A 15,017-nucleotide genomic window follows, 5' to 3' on the forward strand; every position below is an offset into this window, starting at 1 on the left:
AGCCACAGCAACACGGGATCCGAGCCGCCTCTGCAACCTACACCACAGCTCACGGCAACGCCGGATCGTTAACCCACTGAGCAAGGGCAGGGACCGAACCCGCAACCTCATGGTTCCTAGCCGGATTCGTTAACCACTGCGCCACGACGGGAACTCCTAAGCTTTCACTTTTACAGATGAGATCAAAAAGTGGTTCTCCTCTCACACTAAGCAAACAACTTTATGGTAATAAAATATGGAATTTTTAAAAAAATGGACACTAATCTAGAGAAAACTGGGTAACTATATTTTATAACAATTATAACCATATTTATTATATATTATAAATATATCTACAACCATTTATATTTATAATATATATGTATAACTATTTCTATTTATTATATAGGTTGAGTTATGTAACTAAGACTCCACAATGTGAAGGAGGAAGGGTGTGCAGCAGCAACATTGGTAACCAGAGCCAAGGAACAAATACTTGACGCATAACTGTTGACTGAAAAGTGGCGAAATTAAAGTTATAAAGGCAAAGTCGAGAGTCGTTGGAGTCATTAAAGTGACATGACACGTGTGCGTATACAAAGTTCTAAAGGGTTCAGGGAACATCGGCTGAGGAACTGCAAGTTAAACCGTGTGGCCTGGCCCTTGTCCAAGTTGAAGACGCTCCATGTTGACAGAACATGTGACACTGGGCAGAGATGCAGAGAGCTGCCCTGAGGGGGTCCTCTCTAGGAGCACCTGCGGGACCCAAGGACAAAGAAGACTAGCTCCTCGGCTCCACTTGAGTTTGCTACCTCTCTATGCATTGCAGTCACATTTCAGAGAAACAAATATAAAATTGCATGGTGAGTTTTCTGCTTTTACCCCTCTTTTCCTAAGAAAAATGGAATATATGTGGTGGGGAGGAGCACTGTGCAAAAAGAAGGTAGAGCAAGAAAACCAGCAAAGCCACACACTGCATTCTCTAAGTTCATTCACATCATGTGCCTTAAAACATGTATTTGTTTATTTATTTATTTTGGCTTTTTAGGGCCGCACTCTCAGCACATGGAAGTTCCCAGGCGAGGGGAATCGGAGCTGTAGCTGCCAGCCTATGCCACAGGCACAGCAATGTGGGATCCAGGCCGCGTCTGTGACCTACAACACAGCTCACACCAACACCGCGTCCCCAACCCACTGAGCAAGGCCAGGGATCAAACCTGCATCCTCATGGATTCTAGTTGGATCCACTTCTGCTGTGCCACAATGGGAACTCCCTTAAGTTTAAAGAAAAAATAAGGGTCCTTGCATGGGTTGTTTATAGTTTCTCAGCAGTCTTGTCCTGGTTCCTGATCATATTGCTGGGTCGAGCCCAAGGTCAGAATGCCCAATATAGTGTCAGCCTCTATTTCAGAAATTGGTTTGTTAATAACATCCTAATGCCGATCATCATATAGCAGGAACTATATTAATATTTTTTTCTCTCTGGCTCTGTTACACAGATGTCAGCTCTAATCCCTATAGAAGGCTGCTACAAGTCAATCTTCATGGAAATATATTAGCAATGCCTGTGAAGCTTCTAGAACTATAAGAGGTGTGAAAATTATAATTGGAAAAAAGAAACCTTTAAAAAAAAATTAGGCTTAGCTTGGGATGTGTAAAATTATTCAGCTTTGATGACAATAACTGGCCTGCAGAATTTTCCAAGACTATATTAGCCTAATGTAAACTAATAATACAGATATTAAAATCTGTCAAGTTATCTAAATACATCAACTTTTTAATACAAATCAAGCACGAGAAAGCTCTCTGTTTTGGCTGAAAGTGACACCCAACACTAATATTTCACAATTATGAATTAAATGAATAAAAAATAAGTTTGTAAAATGTTACTGATGTTTCTCTTTCAACATAACCTTTATGCTGTGTTCAGAGAGCAGGAAGACAGATGTTTCCCAACCTGCAGGGCTTGGGCAGGCCTGCCTTTTAAGAGCTCGATTGTAAACTGATGAAAGGTGTATAAACAGATGACAGGGGCAATTACAATGTGGAATTGATTATGCTCTCAATTACTAAAAGCACATCGCCTGCATTATTCTTTCTATGCTACTCTTTGATGACAAAAAGCATGAATAGCTCATCAGGACTACAATATGTTTGTATTTCGAAGTTCTCTCATAAGGGAACATCTGCAGCTGTGGTTGGGGTTATAGGAAGAGAACGAGCTAGAGTTCCCATCGTGGCTCAGTGATAATGAACCTGACTGGTATCCATGAGGACTCGGGTTCAATCCCTGGCCTCGCTCAGCAGGTGAAGGATCCGGGGTTGCCCTGAGCTGCAATTTAGGTTGCAGATGTGGCCTGGATCTGGCATTGCCGTGACTGTGGTATAGGCTGGCAGCTACAGCTCTGATGCAACCCCTTGCCTGGGAACTTCCATATGCCATGGGGATGGGCCTTTAAAAAAATAAAATAAAAAGAAAGAGGAGGAGTTGATATGGAAAAGGAACAATGATTCCATCTCCTAGGGCCATCCTTTTAATTTATCTAAATGCCAAAGCAGGGTTAAAAAAAAAAGCCCAAACTATGGGGTTGCCATGGTGTTAGAGGGGCGAAGTTGGGTAAGGGTCAGGTGGACAGCAGTTGTTGGGGGTGGGGGGGGTCCACCGGGGACTTAGACACAAAAAGTAGGAATAGAAGTTTGAACTGGAGCAGAATCTGTAAATCAATCATTATTCATCATTGAAGTGCAATTATTCATTGCACTTGCCTCAATACAGACATGTAACACCTATATCTTATGACAATTCTTGTTCCATTCATTCTGTGCCTTTGCAGCATGGTTTGTCGATGAGATGCAGAAGAAAACCCCAAAACAATACTGGTTAGGATTGTGGCAATAAAGATCTCATGCAGGGCTAAATCCAATATAGGAGTCTCAGGCCCCCTACCTAGCCTGCCCTAGAATGAAACAGAACTCTTAGAGTTTTCTCCAAAATGATCCAGCCTCCCCACTGGGCCTCAGGAACCACAGTACTCTCCATTGCCTTGCCCGTCCCTAGACCTTGTGCCTTGACCTAGGAAGCTTGAGGCTCAAATTGGGAAGCAGCCTTTGTGGTCACAAGGGAAGGTTGCCCTTCCTCAAGTGGGCCACTCACCTTAAAAATCTCTCTCCTCTGTGAGCTGGCTTGTTTTTTGTTTTGTGTTTGAATGTTTTTTTGTTCTTTTTTTTTTTTTTTTGGAAAGGCAACACAAACAGCTAGCCTGTGACCAATACCAGAGCTGTTAAACAGAAAGTTTAATTCTAGAGGTGGCCTTAAGTGCTGACAGATGTCTTAGAGAACGGAGTTGGGGGTCTGTTTAAGAACACTGAGAACTCATGGAGCTCCCATCATGGCGCAGCGGAAACGAATCCGACTAGGAATCATGAGGTTGCGGGTTTGATCCCTGGCCTTGCTCAGTGGGTTAAGAATCCAGCGTTGCCCTGAGCTGTGGTGTAGGTTGCAGATGTGGCTCGGATCTGGTGTTGCTATGGCTCTGGCGTAGGCCGGCAGCTACAGTTCTGATTAGACCCCTAGCCTGGGAACCTCCATATGCAGTGGGTGTGGCCATAAAAGGACAAAACACCAAAAAAAGAACACTGAGAACTCAAGCTTGTAATGTGCAGATGTGGTGAAACTGGAGTAAGTTCAGAGAAGTGACAAAGATGATTAAAGGGATAAAGAATGGTTTCGGAGGGAAAGCTAAAGGGATTCTTTTTGCCTTTATCCCAAGAAATGAGAAAATAATGATTATTAACTTCAAAGGCTATTTGCTCTTCATGTCTGCAACAAACCCCATGAATGAAAATGGGCTGGAATTAAAAACAGGAGAGAATTTGGTGGTGGAAAAAGAGTTTCTTGTCCTTCAGAGGAAAGAGCATGGCAATCTGATCAAGACATCTATATCTGTACATCGTTTTTAACAAGGGAACATACCACCCATTTCTCTAAAAAATCTAAATGCATTGACAGCTTTCTTTAAATGTTCCCCCCCCCCTCGGTAGCCTCGACTTCGAGGAGTACAACTAGAAATATGTAATTGTTTCATTTCCCCACCCCATGCCAGTCCTTCCGGCCCCTACAGCCCAATCTTACAAATATTCCATAAAAGGAAATTCGTGGCTCAATCTCCGTTCTCAGTTGACAATATTTTTCTTGATTTTCACTATTTTCAGCACTTTGCAGTGCACATGTGGGGAAAAGGAAATGAAGGATTACAGCTAGTCGGAGAGGCTTAAAGTAAAGAGAAATAGGCGCAGATCTGGAAGCGAGCCTGTGTCATTGATCTTGTCCACAAGCTAATTGAGAACATTCCCAGGCTTCACAAGGCAATGCTCTGTCCAGACTCGCAGGATTTAAGACGCACTCAATAGTTCAACTTAAGGCAGTGTGCCTGCTGGACACAGAGTCTTGTTTAGCAATAATTCAATCTGTCTTCTGAGCCCCCCAGCACAGAAGAACCTAAGGAAGCTTTTCTTCTGTTTAGAGGCAACTCCATACCTACTACTTTAGGGGGTTTTTTTTTTGGTTTTCTGATTTTTGGGGTTTTTTTTTTTTTTTTTTTTTGCTTTTTAAGGCCGCAACTATGGCCTATGGAGGTTCCCAGGCCAGGGGTCGAATTGGAGCTGGAGCCTCTGGCCTACACCAAAGTTACCTCAATGCAGGATCCAAGCCGCATCTGTGACCTACCCCCACAGCTCATGGCAAGGCTGGATCCTTAACCCACTGAGCAAGGCCAGGAATCGAACCCCGCAACCCCACAGATCCTAGTCGGGTTCGTTAACTGCTGAGCCACAAAGGGAACTCCCCATTCCTACTATTTTAAAAGAAGAATAGTTACTATTAGTGAAGTTATTTGTTACTCAGCCCAACTAATGAAGAGTTTGGGGCTTTGTTCTAAACAACCCATTGCAAGCTGACTTGTTTTCCTATTCAGCCCCCCAAAATTCTCTTTCCCAATACCCTTTCTTTAACAACCAGCCGATCCCCGGGGGCTAAATGAGGTTCCAGCTGCATTAAAAAGAGCAAAAGCCTCCGTTGGTGACCTCCAAGCTGGCTAAAGACCCAGCCATGACGTGTCACCATATGGAGTTTCCACTCCCCTGTGAGAAACCACGGGGCCACAGGCATGGGTGACATGAATGGAGGTACTCGGTTGTAAAATGTTATTCACATGCAAGAGATCATTGTTATTGTTTCCTGTAATTATTCTGCCTAATAACAAAAGGCAAATAACTGATTTTGACACCCAAGTTTTGCTGTAAATAGGCAGAATGTTGTCATGAATATGCAAAATATTATGATCATTGCCATACCTAACTAATTGCATCTGAAACATGCTGGCCATAAAATAATTAATTAGCAGTGCAGAAAGGCATCATGATACTAGCTATAAATACTAAACATAACTAATTATTTCCATCATAAAATGGTCCTGCCAAGTAATTTATAACAAAACCCAGCGTAGATGGCAGAGCCCAGGCTCTCCAACTGCGTGGCCTTCGAGGGCTCTGTCACCCACGGCTTTCTATTTTGTGATATTGTTGGAATGAGTGGCTACCAATTTGAACATAAACTAAAATGAAACTAATCTAGGATTTTCAATGTTCTTTGAGCTTCTGGGCGATTGTTGTGGAAAATTCAGGCCGATCCTTTTGTTGTTGACATCAAAAGTGGTAGGTCACTCTGGACCTGCGGAGTACATTCTGAGCTCAAGCAAAAATTGATTTCCTTTTTTAAAAAGCAGCTGGCATTACAATGAATAGCCTTCTTTCGATTTTTCTTCTCCAGTGAAGCATTCAGTGAATGCAGCAGGCATAATAGGCTGAAGTAAACAGTGTCAGGTTCTGTTATATCAGGAGCTCTTTTAAACCAAGCAGACAAGCTATCATCAGTGCCTGAAACACTGCAAATCACGGCAGAGTCAGAAAATGAGTTTGTTTCCTGACCAGTGTGTTGATGACATTTTGAAGAATGGAAGGAGGCGCTTTGCTAATCACTCTGGCTGCTGCAAGCTCCATTATGATGCCATCTTGTTAATGAGCAAAAATAATGTGCCTGGATGAGGCGGTAATAGAATTAGAGCCTCCACAAGCTGGACCCAGTCGTGAACATTCTCTGATTTCCGTAAAACATGAAAAAATCTTGGGATTCATCTCTGAGAATCATTCATCAGAATCCTTTGGCCTCATTTTTTTTTTTTTTTTTCCTGGTGGTTTGAAAAGAGGAAATTGGCCTACATCATAACAAAGTAACATGCCCTAGTTTTCAGACTCAGGGTGAAGACCTCAAAACCAACTCAAAGACAGCAAGTCTGAGCTGTGACTTCTTCCTGTTTTTGTTCCCCCACACCCATCCCGCCCTCCACCCAATGACTCAAAGAGAGATGGTTGTAAATAAGGATTTGGGGGATGGAAATGTTAAAATACATGCATTCCTGCCTAAAGAGATTCATCCTGTCCTTTAAAATATCTCCCTTTTTAGTACACAACCTCCTTACCTACAGAGCTGACCAGGGCCCATTTAAGCCACCTTCTTTCCATCCTGGGGACAGCAGGAGAGCTAAGTGCTTTCAGAGAGCCCCTAGAATTCAATGCAAGTGCCATTCACATCCAGCCAACGAAGCTTTGTCCTGAGAAGCTCTCAAGAGTGAATGCTCCAGCCCACGGCTCTCAGGATGAGAGGCAGCCACTGGGATGGGAGGGACTCCTGAGGCCCCCCGATGGGTAAAGTGCCTACGAGGAAGCAGGGAAAATAACAACTTGCTGTGCAGTGCTGGGGACCCCTTCTTCCTCATCCCTGCCAGAACCCAAAAGGTTTTTCGCCAGGAGGGTATTTCTAAGCAATCGCACCTCTAAATAGAAAGTAATTACGGAGGAAATTAACTTCACAGCTAAAGATTGTGTTGTCATGATAATTTAGAAGAGAGGGAAGGATGTTTTCTGAGCAATCCCTAATCTTCTTTCCTTCTCTCTTTTTGGTTATCACTTAATGGTATTCATTAAAACCGATAACAGAAATTGCTTCTCTTTAAATTTCCTACTGCGTCTAGATTTAGTGGAGTTAGACTTTTCTTGAAACAATACATTAGTGTCATGCCCAATTGACTTCTGCTGTAAAAGAAATAAATCCCCCATGTGACTTTGTTGCTCACATCTGGAAATGGTTAAAAATCTGCACTCTGGCAGCCCATTGTGTAAAGAACGACGTGGGATTCTTTATCCCCCAATCTCAGTGCACCTGTCACCGCTCTGTCCCCTGCTGTACATGAACTTATGAGAGGCCCTCTTTCAGCTCTAAGCAATATTTACCTGCAGAGATAAGTCATGCTTAGAGCATAGCACAGGTTTGCCTTCCACCGTTAGCCCACGGGTCTTTGCTGTTATACTCACACCTGCCCTGCGTCCCTGGACGTCATCAATAGAAGCTTCCCGGAGAGGCCAAGGCTGTTTTTCCCCTTGAGATGTTCAAACGAAAGGTTCTGGGGATGATAACAAAATTATAAAAAAAAACACCGATGTCACTGGTAAACTGTGTTTCATCTTCGAGCAATTGATAGAGAAAACAAATCTTGTGCCCTCACTCTTAGAACACTAAGAATAATTTTAGTTTAGGTTCATTAAGCATTAAGTAGAGCCACCCAGACTGATGTCATGGTCTCCATCATACATCCTCAAGCAGGGAGGTTATATTAAAAACAAAAGTGGCATAAACTTAAGGAAAAATGCTAACTAAAGCCACTGCTGGTCTTGGCCACATCTTTATCAACATTGTGACCATGTGACTGAATGGCTGAGTCTCTGAGTGTGAACGTCAAGGCTGTAATCCAACAGAGGACCCTGGCCTTGAATCTTCTAGGTACACTCTGTAGAGAGGGTGGTTGAGCCCCTGCTGTGTGCAAAACATTCCAATCCTCGATAGCCACATTACCGCATTTGATCTTTACAACTCTCATGGGTGTTGTTACTAGAATTTTTCTTCTTATAATCTCAATTTTATGGTGAAGGAAATTAAAACTTGGAGAGGTTAAAGTCAGCCTGTTAGAGTGGGAAGGACCTAAGTCCTGGAGTTTTGGTCTCCTGGAGTCAACATACTTCAGGATACCTTATGTCTGTTGAATGTGACCACTGGGTGGACTGTCATTAATTTTGGAAAAAGATACTATCATTATTTTTCTACCTAATACTTTCAACAGACATCATTACAACTAACTCTAAAGATGTGAGTGAACATTAAAAAAAAAAAAAGTTACTTTATCCTAAGAGCAAAATGCATAGAGAACCACCACTTAATGAATCTCTGTTATATACAGATATATACACATAGACAGCAAACTTACATATGTATATATGCACACACACAAAGTCAGACAGCAAACTTTCAAGGTGGACATTTTTATCTGCATTTCACATTTGAGGAAATATATTTACAGAGGATAATGATTTGTTAACTTCATAGAACTCAGGAGTCGGGGGATCCTGACTCAAACCAAGATCTGGTTTGTGCCAAATTTTAGACTGAAACTTGGGTTAAGATAAGAGCTTCAAATCTATGCAGTTCGATTATGTGAATAAAGGAGCAAAACGGCCCCAAATGCAGTTCTAAAATTGTTGAATTTAGAGACCTCACCATTTAAACTTCAAATCCAAAGTCTTCCAAAGAGAAGAGAAGGAAGTAATCTTAAAATCATTGTTCTCAATTCCTCATGATGGAAAGCAGAATAAATATGTTGGGTTTCCGCATGAGATTGTTTAGGGTTTCATGTAAACCATGACATCTCTCTGTTGGATCATAAGGAACTTAAACAAGCAAACTAGGAAGTACACTGATGAGATCCGGGAATGAACTGTAGTTTAACACCTTTCACTGCGGAATTGCTCATGAATGCAAGGTCAGTGTGCCCTCTAAAATCTCCCTGTCTTTTCAGCAAGTTAGGCAAATCTGCAAGGGTTGGATAGATCCTCACTGGGCTATTTTCTTTTGCCTTTTGTTATTAGAGCACCCCTCTAGAACAAAGTCAGTGTCGGATGCAAAAATGATATAATACGCAATTTTGCAGAAATAGAAGGTATGCTGTAGAATACATATCAAGCAGCCACCACAGCAAGCCAACAAGCATCACATGAATACATGAGATGAATAAATAGTGAATAGCATTTTGTATTTATAAGATGCATTTTATTGAAGCAGTAAACAGTCACATGACCCTGAATACAGCTCCTAGGATTGCAGTAGAGCCAACTTTGGCAGCAGTCCAAAAATACTACAGTTCTAGAGAGACAGAAACATGCTAAAATTGATCAATGCCTCAGATAGTTGATGAAAGTTTTACCTAAAAGGAAATACCTGTTTCAATCTGAATAGAATATGTAAAAGTTCATGCCACCTGTCCACATGAGCCATATTATCACAATGGAGAGTTGACTTAGTCATGAATTAGCTGCCTTTTTCTTATAATTGATTGTAAGTTGTGACATCATGTATTATTCTCCACATAAAGCTGACACTCACTGAGGAAACTATAAAATGCTACCAAACTCCAAAAGCTTAGAATGCCTAGTAGCAAGGAACAAGACTTCAACATGTACACTTACACTATTCATAGCAAAGTGTTTCACAAATGCACTTGGTGTAAAAAAAAAAAAATCAAAACATAGCCGCCTCCAGTTTGGAAATTGTGCAACATTTTAAATACATTACACTGTTGTGGTCACAAGTATACCTGTGATAGAGCCAGCATAGCTGGAAGTTGAATTCCTGGGCTAATGTGACATAAAAGCATTAGCAATTTTCTTCAAGCATTAACAATTTTCCATCTTGTTCAAATAATTTTCATTAGCATGTATGCCCTTTAAAACGGCAGAAAAGTTGTTATGGTGGCTGTACATTCTGTCTTGAATTAGCAAGACTGAATGGTTGATGTTTTACCACTTTAAGAACAAACTCTCTCATTTTTCTTCTCCTAGGCAGTCTGCTTTTCTACTCATTTGCACTAACATACGAGTGCATTCCAGAAAACATAGCCACAAAAAAGACTTACATTAGCTCTTATTCGGAGAGCCAAGTAGAGCCAATTTCTAGGGCAGAGCTGCTTCCTCTTATAGAAAATTCAATCTTATTTTAATTTTTAAAGAGAAGTCCTACTGGGCAGTAGGCTATTGAATCACCATTGCGTGTATGTGCATTTCATGCCTTCAGAGTTACACACTGGAGAGTCTTTGGGGCTGAAGTTTGTTTATTTGCAGCACAAGTACTGCCAAGGCGGCACTAAGAGCATCCCTACTGAGTCCTCCAAATACTTGCTCCTCATCTTCCCTGTGCACAACCTCTATACCAAAGAAAGAAGGTTAACCCCACTCTCACCACCCCCCACCCCTGGGCCCAATCCTGACTCTCTAAACTCAATATCCCTTTGGAATTCAAAGCTCCAAATTCCAATCCCCGGATGCCCACTCAAAAAAGCTTTTGAAATGCAACTTTGTTTTTCTGGATTGAGGCTTCCTCGTCTTTTATGATGGAGGTGATGGATAATGCTGACCTACAGAAATTAATTAGTACAATTCACTTGAAGGCTTGTTGCTAACATCATTATAATTCATTCCCATAGGAGGCATTTGATTATTGCCTTTCTTGCCAATAAGAATTAAAGGAGCTAGTTACTAGTTGCAGATCATTAACCCATTCAGTCTCTGCCGTCATACAGGAGGACATCAGGATGCTGACATTTCCCGATTGTAGCTCCTTCTGCAGAGAAACGCATTCTAGAGCATCTGTGACCCCCCAACACCAAAGATAGACAGGTCACAGAGGGAGGGTAAGCTCAGAGCTATGGAATGTTTAGGAGATACTTCCTTTTCTATCCTCCTGTGCAACTTAAGAGAAGCTCACAGAATTGGATAGGAAGAATGAGATAGCTGCCAAATCCAAAATACTCTTAGCACCACTGCAGGTGTGTTATATGTAGCATAGCTTGCCTGCAGTAGGCAGTTTATAAACGAACAACTATATTAACTAATTAATTAATCTGATTTCTAGACACACCACTAGAATTTCCAATTCACTCGTGAATTTGATCTTTATACAGTCCATTTCACTTTCTATTGCCAGTATCATTGCAATTTTTCCCCAGCATGTCATGATCACAACCTATGAAGCTATGTTTTTATAGGCTCCATATTACTGGTACATGTGAGAAAGGTCTTTGTGCCTTGAGTCAGAAGTATGCTTTACTAGATTCAACTGGATCTATTGATTCCACACATACTTGAATAGTGAAAGAGAAAAGCTGAAGGCAAGTTTTTTTTTTTTAAAGTTGGAAAAATAACATAGGATAATAACATAAACCAGTAATAAGTAGTTACTGTTTAATTTGTATTTATTTTTCCTGATTCTTAATAGGCCCATTTAGGTCATTGGTATTCACATTACTTTCTTCAGCCCAGTGTTTCTGAAGAACTAGTCAGGGTATAATTTAGCCTCAGGATAAGTTTTGCCAAATTCCTTTACTTTGCTCTTTAGGACAGTAATTTAAGTTTAGGCACATTCCCTCTAAACTTACAAGAAGACATTTTTACCTGTGCATTAGCCTGTCTTGCACAGGAAATATAGTGCAGCCACCCCTAGGGAGACGCGAATTTGTGTGCAATCATGGGGGTAGGTAATATTAAATTCAAATGAGATGATAAAAGATGACTTGGGAAAGTGACATAAAAGCCTGTTTCTGGAAAAACTAAATTATTCTTCACTTTCATAAATAATATGTTTATTATCCCAGCAACTAATAGCTATAGCTCCAGAAAAAATTCCTTTACAGAAAAAAAAAAAATGAGAACTGTCCTAACAGAACCTGCAACAGATTGAGACTTACATGAAGTGTACTTCTAAAATCACCATATTTCCAAGTTAAAAAAAAAAGAGGTGACCATTAAGCCTACATTGACCCCAAATTATTATGTGCTACATCAAAACTGCTTTACAAGGAAAGTATAAATGTGTTGCCAAAATCACTAGAGTTGGCACAGGGAAACTAGCATTCCAGTCCTGACTTTACCACTAAGCAGATGCATGGTTACAAGCACCTCATCTGACTGAAAATTAGTTTTTCACAAATAAGAAACAGGTGAATGAAAGCCTGATCTATGTTTAATGACTAGAGAAATCTATATATCACAATATGCTTTTACTATTTAAAATAGTCTGTCAACTATACTTTAATAAAAAATAAAAAATTAAAATGGAACACAAATGAAGCAATAATAATTGTAGTAGTATTAGCAGTAAAATAAAGTAGAAATTTGTCTAAATCTCTTCACATAAAAGAACTGGTTTCCTGTCACTGGTTTTGTCATTGCCAAGTATATACACTTTCATACCCTAACATAGAAATCCATCAACTCAACAATTACATCTGGAACCCAAAGTCATTCATTATAGGTTTCTACTCTGTTTGACCATTCGATTCTTAAATGTCCAATATTTTTGTCAGTTTCTTCAGAGTGAGGCAGGAAGAGTAGTGGAAGAAAGCATTGCCCTGAGCTTAGGCAGATAGGTGTTCTAATCCCAAGTCTGCCACTACTGAGCTGTGTGTCCTTGGAAAAAGGACATCATTTCCCTAACCCTAACCCTAACCCTAATCTGTAAAATGAGGATAGCTTTAGTATTTATTTTATAGAGATATTTATGAGGCATTTTTAAAAATTATATACTTTAGGTACATACATACAACTCAGCCATACGGTGCTTAACCGAGATAGCTATTACTAATAATATAAGGCAAAGGTTACAGGAGGATTTAGTAACTAAAAAATAGTTTTTACATTAGTTTAAGACCTGGAAAAAACTTTTTCCTGAGCATGATGAATTCCACTTTCCAGGATCAAACTAACACTTTTTGATAAAGTTTCCATAAGCATATTGAAATGATAATCTCTAGAGAACAGAGCTTTTGTACCGAGTATAGCAAAGCTATTTTAGGCAACTTAAAAAAAAAAAAAAAAAGACAAGAAGAGAAGTAACGTTTCCTCCTTGTTTGGTTAGTTTTACCAGGAAAATTGTTGCATGTATCAAAGATACAATGTTCTAAGAGCTCAGATTTCAGAGAGACCTAGTTTATTGTGTTACTCTGGTTTCAGACAAGGGGGCAGGGCGGTGGTGGAGAGCAAGTGAAATAGCTCTGTGCCTGAAATTCATTTTGTATCTCATTTAGACAAAAATAAGAACAAATTAAAATCGCCCATAAAATGGAACATGAACTAGAATAGGAATAGAGTTAGTGAGGCTGCATAAGGTATTGATGCCAGTCAATCCACTTTAAGTGACCACGAAATTTTCTGGACTCCAATTTCCTCCTCTGTGCAATGGGGTTATAAAGAGTATTCATCTCATAGAGCTGTTATATGGATTAACAAACCATGGCTGAAGTTTCTGAAACCACTATAACCTTAGTGGTACTCAAAATGGATACTTTATAGAAAAGGCAGTTAGTCACCAGAATTCTTGAAGACTTCAGAACTCTAATTGAATTCATGATTCCTTGCAGCATAACAGAGTGCCTCAAAACTTAGTGATGATCACGTATCACCTCACAGTTCCTGTGGGTCATGAATTTGGGAGTGATGCAGATATGTGGTTCTAAGGGAGGTTGCCATCAATCATCCCACCCCCTACTGATGCTGGTGGACCTCCTTTCAAGGGGACTCCCTCACAAAGGCTGGTCAGTGGGTGGGTGGTAGGAGATCTCAGTGTTTTGTTTTGTTTTGTTTTGTTATGCTTTTTAGGGCCACACCTATGGCATATGGAAGATCCCAGGCTAGGGGTCCAATTGAAGCTGCAGCTGCTGGCCTACACCACAGCCACAGCAATGCGGGATCTGAGATAAGTCTGCAAACTACACTACAGCTCACAGCCACGCCAGATCCTTAATCCCCTAAGCAGGGCCAGGGATCAAACCCAAGTCCTCATGAGTCACAACAGGAACTCTGAGATCTCAGTTTCTTGACACATAAAATGCCACTAGGGACACGTGAGTGTCAGCTTCCCTCAGAGCAAGTGATTCTAGAGACAGCAAGAAAAGTGACAATGTTCTCTATGACCAAATCTCACAAGTCACAGACCACCATCTCCACTAATTCTGTTTGTCGTGTGGAGCAGCCCTGCTACACTGCAGAGGAGACTACTCAAAAGCCTGGGTACCAGGATGCAAGATCACTGGGCCCATCTTGGGTCTATCACATGAGGTACCATCTTGGAATGGAACATAAATAGCTCTTTTTGAGGAGTTGGCAGCTCCTTCTAACAAAAGGAAAGACTATATCCCCTTAAGCCTCCTAGCAGAGAAACATTCTATGGTTGGTGCACAGCACAGGCAACTGGCTTGTGCTTAGGGGATATGCTGTATGAAAGGCACATGTCTTTAAAATACTATAATCACACTTAGTGTGGTGACATGTTCACACCGCAGGGGGCCACTCAATGTAGAAGCGTTCCTCTCACTGTCTGTTCACACTCCCCATCCCAGGGTGTTTAAAATCTGTATAAGAGGCTGAAGGGTCAGAAGGATGAGAGGTGAGGTTCCATGCTTAAAACAGAAGTCATTCGTAAAGGCCAGTCCATCAACAGAATACAGACCTTTGCCCACACACTTCCATCACGCCTCTGCTAATAAAGCACAGGAAAAAGGCAACTAAAAACCACCTTGATGCCACTGGGGTGCCTTCAGACACAAAAACAAGGAGTCAGTGAATTATGAGACTAAATGTGAGTGCTCTAGTCAGATTTCCTGCAGGGATGTTTTCTACCAGGAAGTGGGGAGCTGGGAAATGCAGTCACTCAGGGCAACCTGGTGAAGGAGTTTAACACAACTTTAAAAAAGTAAAGTCTTCTTTGCTGAGGTATAATTTAGGTGTAATAAACTTTATCCACTTTACTTTCACATTATGAAGAGTCTTGTCAAATACACATATATACGCATGGATCTATAAGTACATATACACGTATATTCGTG

Source organism: Phacochoerus africanus, chromosome 4, assembly GCF_016906955.1.
Source record: "Phacochoerus africanus isolate WHEZ1 chromosome 4, ROS_Pafr_v1, whole genome shotgun sequence".
Lineage (NCBI taxonomy): Eukaryota > Metazoa > Chordata > Mammalia > Artiodactyla > Suidae > Phacochoerus > Phacochoerus africanus.